A 19,157-nucleotide genomic window follows, 5' to 3' on the forward strand; every position below is an offset into this window, starting at 1 on the left:
ACACAGTGGATATGATATAGGTCTGTTGTATGGATGGGGGGACTGGATATTGAGTGGGGGCAGTGGTTGAATGGGGGGCGGGGGGTAAACAGTGGTGTGCCACACTGCCACATTTCCTACTGCTTTGATTGTAAAAACTTCTAAATTCCATTCACTTACATTTTCCATACCGCTACTTCTAAATTTACACTTGAACCACTGAGTGGTGGCAGGTAAGACAGCGTTGGGTGTAGGATTTCCGCATTAACAAATAGCTCAAGAGGTGCCAGGGTGTAAAGTATTTTGGCAGGTGTACCATGGGTCCCAGATTTTTTTGAAAATGACTAACTTTATTATTTTGGAGGCTGGTGGGTATATATTCCATTTGATGAACCAGTTACGGTTTATGACCTAATGAGGCGAGGGGGTTGCGGTGTCTCCAATTGCGGGAAATTTGGTATAGTGCTGCACAAGATATATGCAATATTAGTTTGTCCAGTGATTTATCCATATGTGGGATGGCGGCGCAGAGAAGCAAGTTACTGATTGATAGTCTAAGAGTGAGCCCAGTGATATTCTCAATGAAAGTTTTTATTTTGTTTCACAAAATAGTAACACCGTATATATTCAAGGGGCCTGTTTGCCCTAACTGTCTCCAGCTAAGTTTATAAGAGCTTGGGTCGATTTTATAGAGTCGTTTAGGGACTAGTTACCATCAGGTGGGAACTTTGAGTTCTCTTTTATGGCTAAACTAATTGAACATTTAGAAATTCTGGTGTGAATCATAAGTTTTTTACGCTCTTAAATGTCAAATAATGGTGATTGATTTGGAGAACAGTAATTATTAGAAATCAACAATAGCAATGATCTTCAATCGCTGCCGCCAGTCTCATGCACAACTTAGTTAGCTGGTTCGCACATTCCCTGTGAAACTGAAAGCAGAGATTTGACCTTTCAGTTCCACTAAGACAAAAAAATAATAGTAAACTAAATAGTTTAAAATAGATCAAATATTTGTTTTAATAACAAAATATATATTTTAATTCTATTGACAATTGAAGAAATGCTTTATTCAAATAATAGAACATTTTTTAATTTTATTCTGCTGTCACCATCATGAGATGGAGATCACCGAACGAGGATTACAGCGCTACTTGCTTCACCGCGATCCTTGTTATATGGCATCTCCATGATATAAATGGGGAAGCTATTGTCGCCCAAGCTTATTGCCAGCAGCCCTCTATCAACAGCGGTAACTCTTTGGTAGGTAGGGCTAAATGCTACAGATGTAGAAAACACCCATTTTCGCCACAGGTGGTATGATATAGCAGTCTACTGTCAGTGAGCTGTAGCTTAGTAGGGGAAGAATTCATTATGAATATAAAAAACATCATAGAATTATTTATTTGAAAACATTTAAAAATATTTTAAACATTTTGGTTTTAGCTAAGTTTTAAGTGAAAAATATTACATTTAATTACCGTGGAATTTTAAAAATGGGGGACAATAAAGGTTAAGGCGGGAGTGTGTTCGGAAAGTAGATAGTGTGTGGTTATTGGAGGATCGTAGAGTGGTAGAGCAGGAGCAACATCAGGTTCACCGCACATGGGTCTTTATGGGAAGGTTAAGGGTCAAAGGGGAACGAGCGTTCCGCAAACTGCAATGGTGCCCAAACTTGATTGAAAGCGTAACCTCTGTCGTGCGAGTAGTGTCAGGCGCCGCTCGGCGGCCGCCCGCCCGTCTGCATAGCAACCAGACGCGTCACTTCCCCTTCCGCCGGCCGGCCAGCTACTGACTTGGAAGCGTTCCCGTTGCTATGCAACGGGACGCTGCATGAAGATAGCGCTATGGCGCTAAAGAATGACTAGCGCTACGGCGCTGGAGTATGACAGCACTACTAGCGCTGAGGGCATTGGCTAGCAGCACTATTTAAGCCTCTCTGACCCCACTTCCTGTGCCAGAGTTTCAGGTCCTTTCCTGTCCTCCAGCGTTCCAGTGTTCCTGTGTTTACCTGTTTCCTGACCCTTTCCTTCCTCCAGTTTATTGCCGTTTGCCTGTGACCATTGTGACCCGGATTGCCTTTACCACCCTTTTGGATCTCCCTTTTGTACCTCGCTGTCAGAACGTTATCGACCCGGCTTGACTCACTACCCCTTCCGATTCTCCTTGTGTACCTGCATTGCCCGCACCGTTGCCGACCCGGCCTGTCTGACATTCCTCGTACTTCGCTATCTGACTCGTGGAAGGACCGCGACCTGCGTGTTTCCTGCAGCTAAGCCCATACCTCCTAGCGGGGGTCCCTGGTGAACACCAGGGGCACGTTAGACTCCGCACCTTCCTCCGAGTAGTGCCAACGATAGCAGGTACGCTATACTAGTCGTGACAGTAAACTCTGGCGATGTCTACCGAAGGAACTGGTGAACCCTCAGCCCGGGACCTTCTTATTCATTTGGCTCAGCGAGTAGAACAGCAAGAAGCAGCCCAAGCACATCTCCTACAATGTGTCCAAGGTATCGCTACACGCTTCGATGCTTTACAAGGCTCTCTGCCTGCTACTCCAGCCATTACCACCTCCTCAGTGGCGTCCTCTAGTGTAGCTACTGTATCCACTGCAACTTCTGGCACGCGTATCCCCACGCCTGAAAAATACGATGGAGATCCCAAGAAATGCAGGGGTTTCTTGAACCAGTGCTCCATCCAGTTCGAGTGCAATGCAGGAGCATTTCCTTCAGAGCGTACGAAGGTGGCGTTCATGATCTCCCTCCTGAGTGGTCAAGCACTAGCCTGGGCTTCACCTTTGTGGGAGAATGGAGACCCTCTTCTTAACAACTCCGGCTCCTTTATTGAAGCTTTCAGGAGAGTCTTCGATGACCCTGGGAGAGTAGCCTCTGCTGCCACCAGCTTGCTGAACCTGCGTCAAGGCAACCTATCTGTCGGGCAATATGCCATCCAGTTCCGGACCTTAGCGTCAGAGCTGAAATGGAACAACGAGGCGCTGGTCGCAACTTTTTGGCAAGGGCTAATCGACCGCATTAAGGACGAACTAATTTCTCGGGATCTTCCCTCTAATCTGGATACCCTAATTGCGCTATGTATTAAAGTTGACCTACGCTATCAAGAACGCACCCAGGAACGTCCTGTCTCTAAGCGGGTGGTTTCTCGTCTGGCTCCTCAATTTCAAAACCCAGTGTTGCCTATGGATGAACCCATGCAAGTAGGACGTTCCCGTTTATCCCCAGAAGAAAGAGAGAGGCGCTTCAGGCAGCGTCTCTGCCTTTACTGTGGCGATTCCGGACATGTTCTCAAGGTCTGTCCTAAGAGACCGGGAAACCCGTCCTCCTAAACGGTAGCAGGGAGGCCGGTTTAGGAGTATCCACAGTTGCTCCCTACTCAAGAAACACCCCTGAGCTTCTTATGGCAGTCACCCTGAGCACCCCTAGAGGTCCCTTCTCCACCACGGCCTTTGTGGATTCCGGCTCCTCCGGGAACTTCATTTCGGCCACTCTCGTTGCTGGGCTTCGAATTCCAACTCTCCCCTTGCCTCAATCACTATCATTAACGGCAGTGGATGGGAACCGTGTCAGTAGTGGCTCCATCTCCTTCATCACCTCACCTATTCGATTAACGGTAGGAGCCCTCCATAGCGAGATGATTCAGCTATTGGTGTTGCCAAAATCCATCAATCCCATTATCTTGGGGCTTCCATGGCTACGAAGACACTCTCCGCAGATGGATTGGGATCAAGCTCAGGTTACCCGTTGGGGTACAGGATGTCATCATAGATGTCTATCTAGTGTTCTGCCTCCCGGTTCCCAAGTTGTTGCTCAGTCCACGGTTACGGAACCTAGCCTTCCAGCTGCATACACCGACTTTCAAGATGTATTCAGTAAAACTGAAGCCGAGTTACTACCTCCCCATCGGCCCTGGGATTGCTCCATCACATTACTTCCCGACCAACCTATACCCAAGGGGCGAACTTATCCCCTTTCTCGCCCAGAGACCTTGGCAATGTCTCAATATATCAAGGAGAATCTGGAACGTGGTTTTATTCGCAAGTCTACCTCTCCTGCTGGGGCTGGATTCTTCTTTGTCAAGAAAAAAGATGGGTCTCTGCGCCCATGCATTGACTATAGACCCCTGAATCGTATTACCATCAAGAATCGGTACCCGTTACCTCTTATCTCCGATCTATTTGACAGGGTCAGCGGGGCTCAAGTGTTTACCAAATTAGATCTACGAGGGGCCTACAACCTCATTCGTATAAAGAAGGGCGACGAGTGGAAGACCGCCTTCAATACGAGGGATGGTCATTTCGAATACCTGGTAATGCCCTTCGGTCTTTGCAATGCCCCTGCCATCTTCCAGAGTTTCGTTAATGACATCTTTCAAGACCTGTTGTATACCTCCGTAGTCGTTTATCTAGACGACATTTTAGTGTTTTCTAAAGACTTGAGTTCTCATCAAGAACAAGTGAAGGAAGTCTTACGAAGACTGCGCAAATATCATCTCTATTGCAAATTGGAAAAATGTGTTTTTGAAGTTCTCCAAGTGTCCTTCCTTGGGTTTATTGTATCTGGCTCTGGGTTACAGATGGATCCCACCAAGGTGTCGTCCATCCTGAATTGGCCTCAACCGCAGGGTCTTAAAAGTATCCAAAGATTCATTGGATTCGCCAATTATTATCGACAGTTCATCCAAGACTTCTCTTCCATTATTGCTCCAATTACAGCATTAACTAGGAGATCTGCCAATCCCAAGATATGGTCTCCAGAAGCTGTTTCTGCCTTTACTACTCTGAAGAAAGCCTTCTCCTCAGCCTCTGTTCTCTCTCAGCCGGATCAACAGCGACCTTTCTTTGTGGAAGTAGACGCCTCTTCAATAGGCATTGGAGCCGTGTTATTCCAAAAGACACCTTCAGGTACCCATTCTCCATGCGGATTCTTCTCCAGACGATTTCTTCCCAACGAGATTAATTATGGAATCGGAGACAAGGAGCTTCTCGCTATTAAAGCAGCTTTAGAGGAATGGCGACATTTATTAGAGGGAGCCTTATTTCCGGTTACCATCTTTACAGATCACCGAAATCTGACATTCATTCGTGAAGCTCGCTGTTTGAATCCTCGGCAGGCCCGCTGGGCATCATTCTTTGCCCGCTTCAATATGATTCTTACCTTCTGTCCAGGTGCTAAAAATGGGCGGGCAGACGCCCTTTCTCGTTTGTTTGATGATACGGACCGCCTGAATCCATCGATTCCTCATTGCATTATTGACCCTTCTAACATCGTTGCTATTACCAATACGGTGAGGGATGCTCCGCCCACAGGACGATCATTTGTGGAACCACAATTACGTCTCAAAGTATTGCGTTGGGCCCATTCGTCCTGTATCGCAGGTCACGCTGGCATAAAGAAGACCACATTCCTTCTCTGTCGTCGTTTCTGGTGGCCCACCATACGTGCTGATATACGGGACTTTATTGCAGCATGTACAATTTGTGCTCAACACAAAACTTCCAGGAAGCTTCCTGCTGGTTTGCTCCAACCCCTGCCTATGCCTGATGCTCCCTGGGAGAGCATAGCCATGGATTTTATTACTGACCTTCCCTGCAGTTCTGGATTTAATACCATCTGGGTTGTCATTGACCGATTTTCTAAAATAGTGCACTTCATTCCTCTCTCAGGTCTACCTTCGGCCAGTCACTTAGCCGACACATTTATCAAGGAGATCTTCAGACTTCATGGTTGCCCTAAGGAAATTATCTCTGACAGGGGAGTGCAATTCATCTCCCGGTTCTGGAGGGCCTTCTGTAAAAAACTGGGTACGGAGTTAAAATTCTCATCGGGATATCACCCCCAGACTAATGGTCAGACCGAGCGGATCAACCAGGATTTAGAGACTTTTCTTCGTTGCTTTACCGCTGATAATCAAAGCAGATGGTCACAATTCCTCCCCTGGGCAGAATTCTCACACAATCACCATGTCCATGAGTCTACCGGGTTTTCTCCAGTCTTTATTGTGAATGGGATGCATCCTATCATCCCAGATCCGTTTCCAAACTCTTCCTCCTCAGTTCCGGCGGTGGACTCACTCTATCGAGAATTCTCTCTCATTTGGGCCACAACCAAAGCAGCTCTGCAAAAAGCATCACAGCACCATAAGACCTTTGCAGATCGCCACCGAAGAGCTACTCCTCTATTGAAGGTAGGGGATCAAGTTTGGCTTTCCACTAAAGATTTAAAACTCAAAGTACCATCTATGAAAATGGCTCCACGTTTTATTGGTCCTTACATCATCTCACAAGTCATTAATCCTGTGTGTGTAAAGCTAAAGCTACCTGCTTCTTTACGATGCCATAATACTTTTCATGTTTCCCTACTCCGGCCATTGGTGCTTAACAGGTTCTTTGTACCTCCATCTCGACCTCCTGCAGTTCAAACCTCCTCTGGAACAGAGTTTGAGATAAGCCGGATTCTGGATGTCCGTATTCGCTATGGGCGACAACAGTTCCTTGTGCACTGGAAGGGATTTGGTCCGGAAGAAAGATCTTGGGTGGATAAACCGGACCTCCATGGTCCTCAGTTACTCAGGAGATTCCTTCAAACAAGGGGAGAAGGAGGAGGGCATACTGTCGCCCGCCCGTCTGCATAGCGCGTCTGGTTGCTAGGCAACCAGACGCGTCACTTCCCCTTCCGCCGGCCGGCCAGCTACTGACTTGGAAGCGTTCCCGTTGCTAGGCAACGGGACGCTGCATGAAGATAGCGCTACGGCGCTAAAGAATGACTAGCGCTACGGCGCTGGAGTATGACAGCACTACTAGCGCTGAGGGCATTGGCTAGCAGCTTCCTGACCCTTTCCTTCCTCCAGTTTATTGCCGTTTGCCTGTGACCATTGTGACCCGGATTGCCTTTACCACCCTTTTGGATCTCCCTTTTGTACCTCGCTGTCAGAACGTTATCGACCCGGCTTGACTCACTACCCCTTCGGATTCTCCTTGTGTACCTGCATTGCCCGCACCGTTGCCGACCCGGCCTGTCTGACATTCCTCGTACGTCGCTATCTGACTCGTGGAAGGACCGCGACCTGCGTGTTTCCTGCAGCTAAGCCCATACCTCCTAGCGGGGGTCCCTGGTGAACACCAGGGGCACGTTAGACTCCGCACCTTCCTCCGAGTAGTGCCAACGATAGCAGGTACGCTATACTAGTCGTGACAAGTAGTAGGTAATCTCTTACATGGCTGCCACGTGCCAGATTTGTTTTTTAAGGACATAGAGAGATGGGGAAGAGTTGCGTTTCCAGTTAAGGGCTAAAAGGGATTTGGTGGCTGTGAGGATGTGTGCTGTCAGTTTTTTAGAAATTTATTGAGATCCGGGGGTGGGTAACAAAAAAGAAAGACCCAGGGGTCCCTTGCAACAGGATCCTCAAATAAGGTATTGATAAAGCCATGGACCACATCACAAAAGGGAGCAATAGCTGGGCAAGTCCACCAGATGTGTATCATAGAGCCTCGGTGGCCACATTCCCGCCAGCAGTTGGGTGACGAAGAGGGGAATATTGTATGGAATCGGATGGGGCTATAATACCAACGGTAGTAAATTTAATAGAATGTTTCTTTTAATCTAGTCAATGTAGAGCTTTTGGCTATCCCCAGTCTCACGTTCTCCTAGGCCTCCTCGTCTGGAGGTGGACCAAGGTTGAAATGTTTTTTCTTTGTTATTGGAACATATATAATATAATATGCTCAGGTGCACTAATTAATAACAAAAGAAAATAACAAATTTCAAAGCACAAAATATAAAAAAATATAACTTACAGGTTATCACATAGCATCCATAAGGCCATTATATAACATTTCACTGTACAAAAACACATCAAAGCTTTCATTAAAACACAAAGTAGGTGTTTTTAATGTACAGAGCCAGAATGTCTCTGGTTTCCACAGTGTTGCTAGGTGATCACCACTTCTAGGATCTAATGGGATTAATTCTATACCTTGGAACTCTAATGACTTTCATGCATGTAAGTTTTCTTCACTTAGGAATAAGAAATAAATTGAGGTACACAGATATATTGAATGCAATTCCACATGTGGTTTATCTACAAGGCTGCCTTTGTGACATACAGTATGTCAGTAAGATTACTAGAGAGGTAAAATAAATTATTTATGAGCACTAGTACTTTATTAAACATAAATATAACACCTATACTGTTTAGAAACATTTTACAGATTTATATGCAAGTACTGTCAAGATTTAGTAAATAACGCATTTTTTCCAATTGGAAGTAGCTTAAAAAAAAAAAATTCTTCATATTTTTTTTTTTGATATTTTTTTACTATAGAGTTATTTTTATTAGTGGAACTGAAATCCAAAGCAAGGGCTTTCAATTACAGAGTGCATGCATATCCCCCAAGATCTGTAGATATCCCCTGAAGTTGGCCTGGCCAGCATCGCTGAGGCAGCTGAGTATCGCTCAATTGTCCCATCAATATGTCATTGATAAATTACGTCCATGTGATTTTTCTATTCACACAATAAGCTGCAATAGAAAATCAGCCTTATTGCGCAGGTTGATAAATAGTACTCACAGTCCTGCCAGCTTTTAGCTGGAATTTTATTTAGATGCTGGTCAACAACTCATTTAACTTGTGGAGAAAGACCACAGAGGCGATGTCTCAGTGGAATGGGCAGACGCAGCTTTCGGAAGGTCTGAGGAAACCTATTTTGTTCCAGGTGATCAGTCTCATGCGTACCATGACAATGAGACAAATCTGGATGAGTGCCAGGGTTTTTCAAGGCACCAGGGACACCTCTATATGCATTAACATGTTCTCGGTGGTAACCCATAGTTATAAAAACAAAAAACAGGGACTTCAATGTAAAATGAAGTTTGGTAAATCAATGAAAGTCACACAATGCATCCTTATTGGGTGCTAAATGAATAGCTATAGAGATGAGTGTTAAACATAACATTATATAACCATCATCAGCACCATTTATTTATATAGCGCCAGCAAATTCTGTAGCGCTTTACAATTGTGGGCAAGCACAGTAATAAAACAATACTGGGTAATATAAAGAGGTAAGAAGACCCTGCCGGCAAGCTTAAAATCTACGGTACAATAGGAGTTGGATTCATATTGCATTTCGGTCCAACCAGAGTGCAAAGGTAAAACTTGATGTATGCCATGTGATCCAGTCACACAGCAATGTTCATTAGGGGGTCAGAGGGTTGTTGTCTTGTGTGAATTGCGTAACCTATTGGGTATAAGAGGGTGGTTGAGGAATATTCTAAGCTTGCCTGAAGAGGTGGGTTTTCAGAGAACGCTTGAAGGTTTGTAGACTAAAGGAAAGTCTTATTGTGCAAAGGAGGGAATTCCATAGAGTGGGTGCAACTCAAAAAAAGTCCTGTAAATGGGAATGGGAGCATGTAATCAGAGAGGATGAGAGACCTTGTGAAGAACAGATTGGTCGAGTTGGGAGATATTTTGAGACAAGTGAGGAGATGTATGTTGGTGCAGTTTTGTTGATGGCCTTGTAGGTTAGTAGCAGTATTTTAAATTGGATTCGGTAAAAACAGGCAACCAATGTAGAGAATGACAAAGTGGTTCAGCAGAGAAATAAGGATTTGTAAGGAATATCAATCTAGCCACTGCATGCAAAATAGATTGTAGGTGTGAGAGTCTGATTTGGGGAAGATGAGTAAGGAGGAAATTGCAATAGTCAATGCCGGAGATGATAAGTGAATTAAAATTGTTATGTTGTCAACAGAAATAGAAATGTCAGGTAGGTAACTTCTATTGGTGGGCGGGAATATTATTAATTCTGTTTTTTAAAGATTGAGTTTGAGTTTGCGAGATGACCTCCAAGATGAAATGGCAGAAAGACAGTCGGTACCGTGGGCCAAAACAGATGGTGATAGATCTAGAGAGGATAGAGTATCACATAACACTGAAAGCCCAATTAGATAGGTAGGATGAGAACCAGGAAAGGACAGTGTCCTGATGACCTAGGGATTGGAGCATTTGTATGAAAAGAGAGTGGTCAACAGTGTCAAAATCAGCAGAGAGATCCAGGAGAATTACATTTAGCACTGATTAAATCATTGACAACCTTAGTCGGTGCAGTCTCTGTGGAGTGTTGAGAATGAAAGCCTGACTGAAGAGGATCCAATAAGTTGTGTGAGGGCAGTGTAGACCATTCTCTCGAGAATCTTGGAGGGGCATGGGTGCTGCGATATGGGACGCTAATTTGAGAGAGAGTTTGGGTCCTTATTTTGTTTTTTTCAGAATAGGAGAGATCACTGTTTTTTGAATAATAACTGAAAGATACCAGTAGAGAGAGAATACAGATTTTAGATAAGGTTGGGATGGGGACAGGAAACATGGATTGACTGATTTGTGAGGGTATAGGATCAAGAGGAAAGGTAGTATATAAAGGTAATAATAAAAATTGGCTTCTACAGTAAGTTGAATACTTTCAAGGTTGGAGTAAAATAAGCCATGGCTACTAAAATTGGATGTATCCTGTGTGGATAGAGGTATGCAATCAAACAACTGTCCCAATTTTGGCAGGCTATATGCCAGCATTCACTGACTAAACCTTTTCAAGCATCTATCTTTAGTACTTAGTATGTTTTGACCTAATTGCTTGGTTTGTCACATGGCCAACATATTACCTGAGGTGATGTCATACTGTGTCACTACAACCTTATAAACCTCTGTTAATGTAGGTGACACTCAATTCTTTACAAAAATCATAAGCGGCCTACTTTACAGCTGCAGAAATCTTAAAGGATAATGAAGTTCTACTAGGAACAACTACCATGTGTGCAGTTACTATGTTTTCAACCTAAAATCTAACTCAGGATGCTTATTCTACTATAATTTAAATCTTGAGCTGTTGTGGGTAACAGGAATAGTAAAAATAAACAACTATTGTATTAATGTTTTAACCATATTTATACCCAAAAAGAAAGGTTGTCGCTAGTTTTATAGGGTGAGAAAATGTCATGTTATGTGAGTATAGTTAATTGATAGGGGAGATACACAGATTGACAACCAGAATCCTCTTACAGGAATGTCCATCAAAACATTCACAAACAGATTTATAAAGCTATAAAATGAAAAGAAAGGGATAGGGCGCCCAGATAGTGTAGTATTTAAAAGATACCATCCAATATCCTTAAGTGACCAGATTGTAAAGGTAAACAAACGTGTCAAAATCTCTTCCCAGAGTTTTTAAGACCTCAAAGCAGGCTCGATGACATGAAACCGGAAATAAATAGATAAAGAACCGGAGATAGTGTGTTATCATTTTTAGGAAATCACTCTCAAATGTGCACACCACTCCGAACCAAAGGTATATATGCGTACCAGATAAACTTTCATGCTTATCTGCATGCAGTCCAGAAGTCCTCACATGGATGTTGTTCACCTCAGATGGAAATATCAAATAAAAACTGATATGGTGTATGTTCAAACATAAAATTTTAATTCACAAATAAACATGTGATTAATGCAGTCACAATTTCAAAAGTAAAATAAGTGAGGTAGGTCTTGTAAAGGAATAACCCAGGTTGGTTATACCAGTTCTCTCTCCACACGGGATAGATCCACGATAAGACGTCCCATACAATTCATACAATAAAGTAACCAGTTCTCAACGCGTTTTGTCTAATTGATTTCTAGACTTCATCAGGAGAAAATCGATATACAGCCACACTCCATTCTAATCTCATATATAATGCGAAGCGCCATTTTGCACATGCGCACTTCAATCGAATTCCATCATTTTGCGCAATTTAAGAGGTCTTTTAGTCTTTCCCACATATTTTAAGCCACATGTGCACTCTAAAAGGTATATGATAGATGTTGTCATACAGTTCATTAGTCCTTTAATATGAAAACTTCTGATATTATTGTAAATTGTAAAAAGTCCTATTTGTTGGATTCATCAATCTGCATATATTGCAATGATTTTTGCAACATTTTATGCTACCTCTTGAATCAAGAAATGTGGAATTATTGGCCTTATTTTCTCTTAGCATACCAGGGGCAACAAAATCTTTTAAATTCTGGCATTTTTAAAAAATAATGCTGGGATTTTGCAAGTAGCTATTTGAATCAACGGACATAAAGTAATTTTTGGTGATGACCTTCTCTCCTTCTCCAATTAAAATCAAGTCCAAATATTCCACTTGAGTTGGGTCATACTTTGCCATGAACTTTAAATTGTATTCATTCACTTCAATATGTGCCAAAAAATTATTTAAAGATTCAGTATCTCCGTTCCAGACCATAGTTATGTTGTCTATATATCTTTTAAAAAGTATTATATTCTCAGAAATCAACGCAGAATTATAAATATACTGTTGCTCCGAACTTCCCATAAAAAGATTAGCGAAGCTGGGCGCAAAAACTGTGCCCATTGCAGTCCCACATGACTGGAGATACAATTTCTCTAAACATTTAAAATAATTATGAGTTAAAATAAATAATATAAGATCACATATAAAATTTTTGTGTGTATCAGAAAGGGTATCATCTGGATTCCAAAACTATCTAACTGCTACTATACCCTTATCATGTTCAATTGATGTGTACAGCGATGGTAACACAATTGCTACCCATAAAAAATAGTTACTCCAACTGAAATCCTTAACAATTTGTGACACACTCGTAGTATCTTTTAAATAGGATTTCAAATTCACCATATACTTTCTTAAAAATATGTCTATATACTCTGAACTATGAGATGTTAACAAATCAATACTGGCTATAATCGGTCTATTTACCCATGTGTTTACTAGTATGTCATTTTTTTGCTTAAAAAGTTAGTCTGCCCACAGAATACAGAAAATCCTTTGCAGATACTGCGGCTTACAAAGGGCAGAGACGTTTTTTCCAGAACTGGCAATTCTATTTCATTACCCACTTTAAAATGATGGCAGAGGGTGGTATGTGAGGTGAAAACGCAATTAGAAGCCACACTCCCTTGAAAGAAGTGTAACATGCACAGTTTTTTTAGTCACAATATGCTCCCTTATCAGCACCACTATAAATCACATAGACATGTGCTAGAGAGGAGCACGGAGAGACAGTCACACAAAGACTGTTGGGCTGGAGTCTCAGACACCGTGACTGAAGAGAGCTGGAGTGATATCTGGCAACTATTGTATTACAAATGTTCAGGAAGTAGGTGAGGGGAAAACTATTTTAAGTAAATGGCCAATTCCTTATTGCTAAATATGAAATGCCCTTTTTATCCAAATATATATTAATCAGCAGGGAAATGAGAGAGGTAGATATATTAATTGCAAATAAGTAAGAGAAGTTTCTGAAAGGTAAAAGTTAACAGGCTCTGCACCTGCAGGTAACACACTCCAGTGTCACCCCTGACTGTTCTAGTTCTGTCACATATCTCCAGCTGAGCTGCTGGTAAGGGTACAATTATGTGGTGAGTAAGAGGCCTTGTGCCTGACAATGCCAATTGAATGTAAACACAAAAGACAATGATGAATGTAACAATGTGGTATCTAAAACGCTTTTGTCCAAGGAACTACCCCTGTTCCTCCAGCATGCTAGCAACCACATGTGAGTTACAGGTTTCCTCAGTTGTTTTTTTCATATCTGCTCGAACACCTGTCTTTGCTCAACCAGACATTGTTGTGATTCTAGGAATGAGGAACAATTTGCTCTTTAGAAAAGTGATTGTTTTGTACTCTTGAGCCCTGTACTTAAAACGACAAATAGCTTTCAATTTATATATATATATAGGTTACTTAAAGACAGCAAAAGTACACCAAAAAATCACAAAACATATAAAGGCACAGAAATCACTTTCCGCACAAAGCCCTTTTGAAGTTAAAATAAATTAAGCCTTGTTTTTAAATACTGTATATTGGAAGATCCCCGAGCATGAGATATAATAAAAAAAAGTCTAACCATAAAAGAAATCACTTGCTGGATTTTTGCAAAACATGGTGAGTGGTAATAATGTAGATATTATTTGGTTCTCACACTAAACAAATATTTATTACCGATATTGGGCCTAATTCATTAAGGAAATAAATGCTGATACGTGCCGTACTTTGAGTTACATTGCTCTGCACATTCCCAGAAGTGTATGCAATTCATCTATGAGCACAAAGGACACAGCCTAAGATTTCATGGGCTGGATGGGAGGGGACTAACTGCATGCACGCAGTCAATGTATAGTATGGGTGTGACAAGCACAAGTGTACACAACAGCATTCGATTCAAGTTTTGGACACCTCTAAGGTACGTGCTTTTCAGTGGTATCACTTGCAACAGCTACAGGTCAGGTGTAAGTGCCAAGTAATAGTGATAACAGTCGTATATGCATGCTACAACATGTGTTTGCAATTAAGAGCAACTGTAAAAATGTGTTTTATGTACAACAGACATTAATAGCTCCATAATAAATGTATTTCATGGAAAAAAACCAACAACTTTTTTGTAAAAAGAATTTTCAGTAATGACTATATTACTAATATGTATTGTATGTATCCTGCAGTGTGTTTGTCAAACGCAATACGGCAAGTGATTTATATGCAGAGCGTACCTACATCCATATTCAACAGGAGACGTTTCATCGTCCACTTCAGGTTGAAGATGGACGTGCAAGTGCAATGCAAACACGTTTGTTTTGTTAATGAATCAGGCCCATTATCTGCAAAAATATTATATATATATATATATATATATATATATATATATATATATATATATTTATATATGCAAAAAATGAGTATGTATGCATATTGAACTTTCCATGTATATGTGTACTACTAGCTTGATACGACTGCTGAAGTCTCTCTATGATAATTGTCAAAATTTTGAGGCAGAAAACCATTTATCACCTATGCAATTCTTCTTTCAATAAAAGGGTAATCTAAAATTTTGCACATAAATCTTCTATGTTTAATATGCTACAATGGCAACCCTTTAAAGCCCATTTACAACCCACAAGTGCGGAAAATTGTAAATACTCTGTTACTAACGCCTAATACGCAACTGCACCCAGTTTTATAGGCATGTACATAGATTTGCTGGCCAAGATGGAGGCCTCTGTGAGCGTGCAAAGGTTTGCACCAGTCAATGGCAGGAGTTGGGGGTTCGACAACCACCAGTGCACCTTTAGATGTATGCTATGTGTGTTTGGTGGAAGTGACATCACTGCCATCCACTTGCCATTCAGGAAATGCTGGCTAACAGGAAATACCTGGCAGCTAACCTCAGTTCTCAGTATATACCACACAGTAAAGACATGTTCTCACAGTTCTCCAGCCTCTGCTTTTAATTTGAACTCAGACAGTTCTACAGCACCCACTATATGTGAGGGAACTGCCAGAAGATGAGGTCTCGTCCGTATACAATCAGACTTATATTGCACCCCTCTTTAGTGCCCCACTTCCCCCAGGGATGCTCATTTGTAGCTTCAGTTTGACCAATATAATAAACAGCTTCAAACACAAAAAAGTGTCACCTAATAAAAAGACCCAATGTCCCCTCACTCTCATGACTAATTTAAAACAGAAATTAAGCTAAACCGAGAAGTATTTTAAGAGAAAAATAGAACAGATTAAATTAATAGAGGAGATGGTCCTAAAGTGAGAGTTATTTACGGTTTCCACCATTTCCTGGAGCAAGCAGGAACCAACACAACTAGGCTCAGATTGAATTCACAGGGGTGTTAGAAGTGGGTTTGCACTTGGTGGACAAATAGGCGCACTAGCACACCTAAAGAAACATTGCAGGTCTGCAGTCCGTAAATGACCCTCATTGTCTATTATAATGCATAATCCATACATTTTCTTTGAAATAATTGTTTTATCAGTAAGAAAAAACATTAATCATTGGTTATTATGTCAGGATTGTTCATAAATTGCAATACAGGAGCATGTTTGAAGGTGTGTGATATGTCATTTCTAGCTCTGCATGTGTTAAGGATTTTAAACTTCAGATGTGTTAATTTAATGACAGTCACCATTGTGCCACTGAGCTATCTCTAGCTGTCTATATGTTTTTCAAAGGTATTTCAATAACTTGCACTCCTATAGAGAGAGATCCTGAACACGTACATTGTTACAGGAGCAAAGGAAAGGATAAAAAACAAACCTTTTGTATCTGAAAGAGCATGGATCTATAAAACTCTAAGTGATCAATTTTTCCTGTGATTCTGTTCTAAAAATGCCTTTTAATTGAGACTTGTCAAATGCAGCAAGGATGTAAAGTACATGATTTCCTAGCTGCACAACTAACAAAGCATACAGCGTCAATATTAACAGGTTCTAGCAAGTTTTGTATATGTTATTAGAGGATTGTGCATTATAAAACGTGTTTTAATGGGCTGTCCAACTGCAGGTGACTTTCATTGATAAATAATAATAAATAAGTCTGTCTAATAATAGCATGGACTGTAGCCAGAAATATAAAGTAATGCATTTAGTAAATGATGCAGGCATGTACGTACATGTCAGTACATCAGTTATCTGAAGGTGGAAAACCCCTCTGAACTGTAAAGAAGTACTGTAGCAAGTATGTTTATCCCCTTTACAACCATGGCTTCAAAAACACAATTTTCTAGCTTCTGACTCAGACACCGTGTTCCCCACATCTTAATTCATGATAGACAGAGTAAGTACGCCGTGTCCTAGAAGCATGTGTCATGCATATCATATCCTGTCTACGAAAACAGAACCTAAATGCACATTACAAGGGGAATTAAATTGGCGGCATTACTCTCGAAAGTAACGTGACCTGCGCACTATTACCGTTCATACGGTAATTTTAACCCGGATTTCTGCTTGCGGCTCTCTGATTTGCAACAAAAAATCACCGTTACAAATTACCGTACTAACGCTAATAATGCGCTTTATTACCAAAGTACATACTTGCCAACTCTCCCGGACTTTCCGGGAGACTCCCGAAATTCGGGTCAGTCTCCCGGGCTCCTGCAAGTGTTGGCATTTCTCCCGCATCCCGGAATTCCTTTGTTAAAATGGCGCGATTCACCGACAATCGCGTCATTTTTGCCCTGCTCCCCCCGAAAAATTTCATTTCCGTCGCGGGGGCGGGGTCAAAATGACGCGTTTGGCTGCATCCCGACCCCTCCAGCCCCCTAGTCACGCCCCTCTCCCGGAAACAAGTTTCCAGGAGTAGGTAAGTATGCCAAAGTAATGGTAATAGTGCACAGGCCGTGTTACTTTTGAGAGTAATGCAGCAAATTGAAATCCCCCCCTATAATTGTCCCTAATTTTCAGGAACAACCATAGGTTTTAATGATTTGTTCATAGAAACTGTCCCTGTTTTTCAATACTGACCACCAGCATACAATTCTCATTATACATTCTTATTCTGCAGACTTTACAACACAATATTTATTCAGCAGGGGCATTGAAAATGCACATAAGTGACGATATAACGGAGTTCAAAAAAGCATACCATAATAGAGTAGATAATAGACCAATCATACATCATGTGCTAAGATTATTTTAAATGTTTTTTTTGGTTTTTTTTACATGTTGGAAAGAATAAAACTGTAGAAGAGTTTTATTCCGAGTTAGTACCTCATTTCACCGACTGTTTTTAAAGCAATGACCACAATTTTCATTACAAAGCCACACGACCAGCAAAATACAACAGTGAAAACCTGCTGTGAGACATGCAGAATACAAATAAAAAATGGAAACCAAAAGACTAAAACTGTGATATATTATAAGAAAACAATGCATAAAATGCATACTTTTCTATTGCAGCCCACCAGCTGGCAGGCTATTGTATTTGTTCATTAATTTTGCAACAGGCACTACTTTGGGAAACAAAGGGTCCTTTTTATGAAATATTCTGTGATGAGATTTGGACATTCAGTTTTATTTGTGAGACATTATTTAGATTTACCAAGATAATTGATAAACATACTGGGCCTGAGTCATTAAGGAAAGTAAGGCAAGAAAAGGAACAAATGTTCTCCAGGAAAAACCATGTTACAATGCAAGGGGTGCAAATTAGTTTATTATTTTGCACATAAGTTAAATACTGGCTGTTTTCATCTAGCACACAAATACCTGATAGCTTTATTATTACACTGAAATGTAAAGTTGATCTAGGACATGTCCTACCCCAACTATAAATCTGTCCTCACATTTTAAATTTACCGCCCCCTCCAATGCAACATGGTTTTGCCCAGGTGCAAAGTTACACCTTTTTTATGCTTTGCTCTCCTTAATGACTCAGGCCCACATAGTCTATTGGCGGCATGGTGACACAGTGGCTAGAATTACTGCCTTACAGCACCTGTGCCAAAAACATACTGGTAGGCTAATTGGTTTCTGACGAAAATGTATGTAGGTGTATATGGTGGAGAGTTTAAGCTCCTGTGGGGCATAGACTGTACAGCACTGCGTAATATGATTGGTGCTATGTAAAGAAATTATTATAATTGGGTTAAAAAAAACAACTAAATATAATAAATACACACATATATTTATAATATATAACTTATATATATTGTAGGGATTTTACATCAATTACTAAACTGTATTCAATAAATAATGAAATGTAATAAATAAATAAATACTATTATTTAAACTAAGCTACATTAAAAATGCTTTATTCTAAGAATACAGCTTTTTATAAATGCTTTCATTCTGGTTAGGCCATCCTGAGATGCTTAACCAGAACATATATCAGGGTTCTCCTATGCAAAGACATAAGAGGATAACAATGTTTTTACCGGCAGTAACCCCTTAAATGTAAAGGTGATGCATGCACCTCAGGATTGAAAGATCTCCCATGAACCTCAGGACTGTAAAATCATTTGTAATAGTGATCTAATGTCAGCTGATGTATCCTCTTAGCAATAGATCGCTAATAGAAGTAATCATATTGTGCTTCAGTATAGGAGAGACGCAGATTGTGTTCCTCTGCTTTGCCTCTCTCTCTCAAGGCGATGTCACAATGATAGTTCATGGTCACTGTCCGCTTTGTGGTAGTTTATTCCATCCTTGGAGCTTTACAAGAGGAAATCATTATAACAAACAATCCCACAGGATGTCAGAGCTGCTGACCCATTGTAGTTAGTTACCTCTGCATTCCTTACATTAATATTGTAATCATGTAGCTGGTGCCGTGGTGCTATGGGCCACTTCTGCTTTAA

General features: G+C 41.1%; 1 protein-coding gene and 1 long non-coding RNA gene across 3 annotated transcripts in view; both read right to left on the bottom strand.

Annotated features, from left to right (window-relative positions):
* The window catches only part of LOC142158401 (uncharacterized), a 604,325-nt gene that overhangs the window by 186,418 nt on the left and 398,750 nt on the right, over window positions 1–19,157 (bottom strand). The gene's annotated exons all lie outside the window — the stretch shown is intronic.
* The window catches only part of RFTN1 (raftlin, lipid raft linker 1), a 283,814-nt gene that overhangs the window by 182,681 nt on the left and 81,976 nt on the right, over window positions 1–19,157 (bottom strand). The gene's annotated exons all lie outside the window — the stretch shown is intronic.

The sequence above is a fragment of the Mixophyes fleayi genome, chromosome 5 (assembly GCF_038048845.1).
Source record: "Mixophyes fleayi isolate aMixFle1 chromosome 5, aMixFle1.hap1, whole genome shotgun sequence".
Classification (NCBI taxonomy): Eukaryota; Metazoa; Chordata; class Amphibia; order Anura; family Limnodynastidae; genus Mixophyes; species Mixophyes fleayi.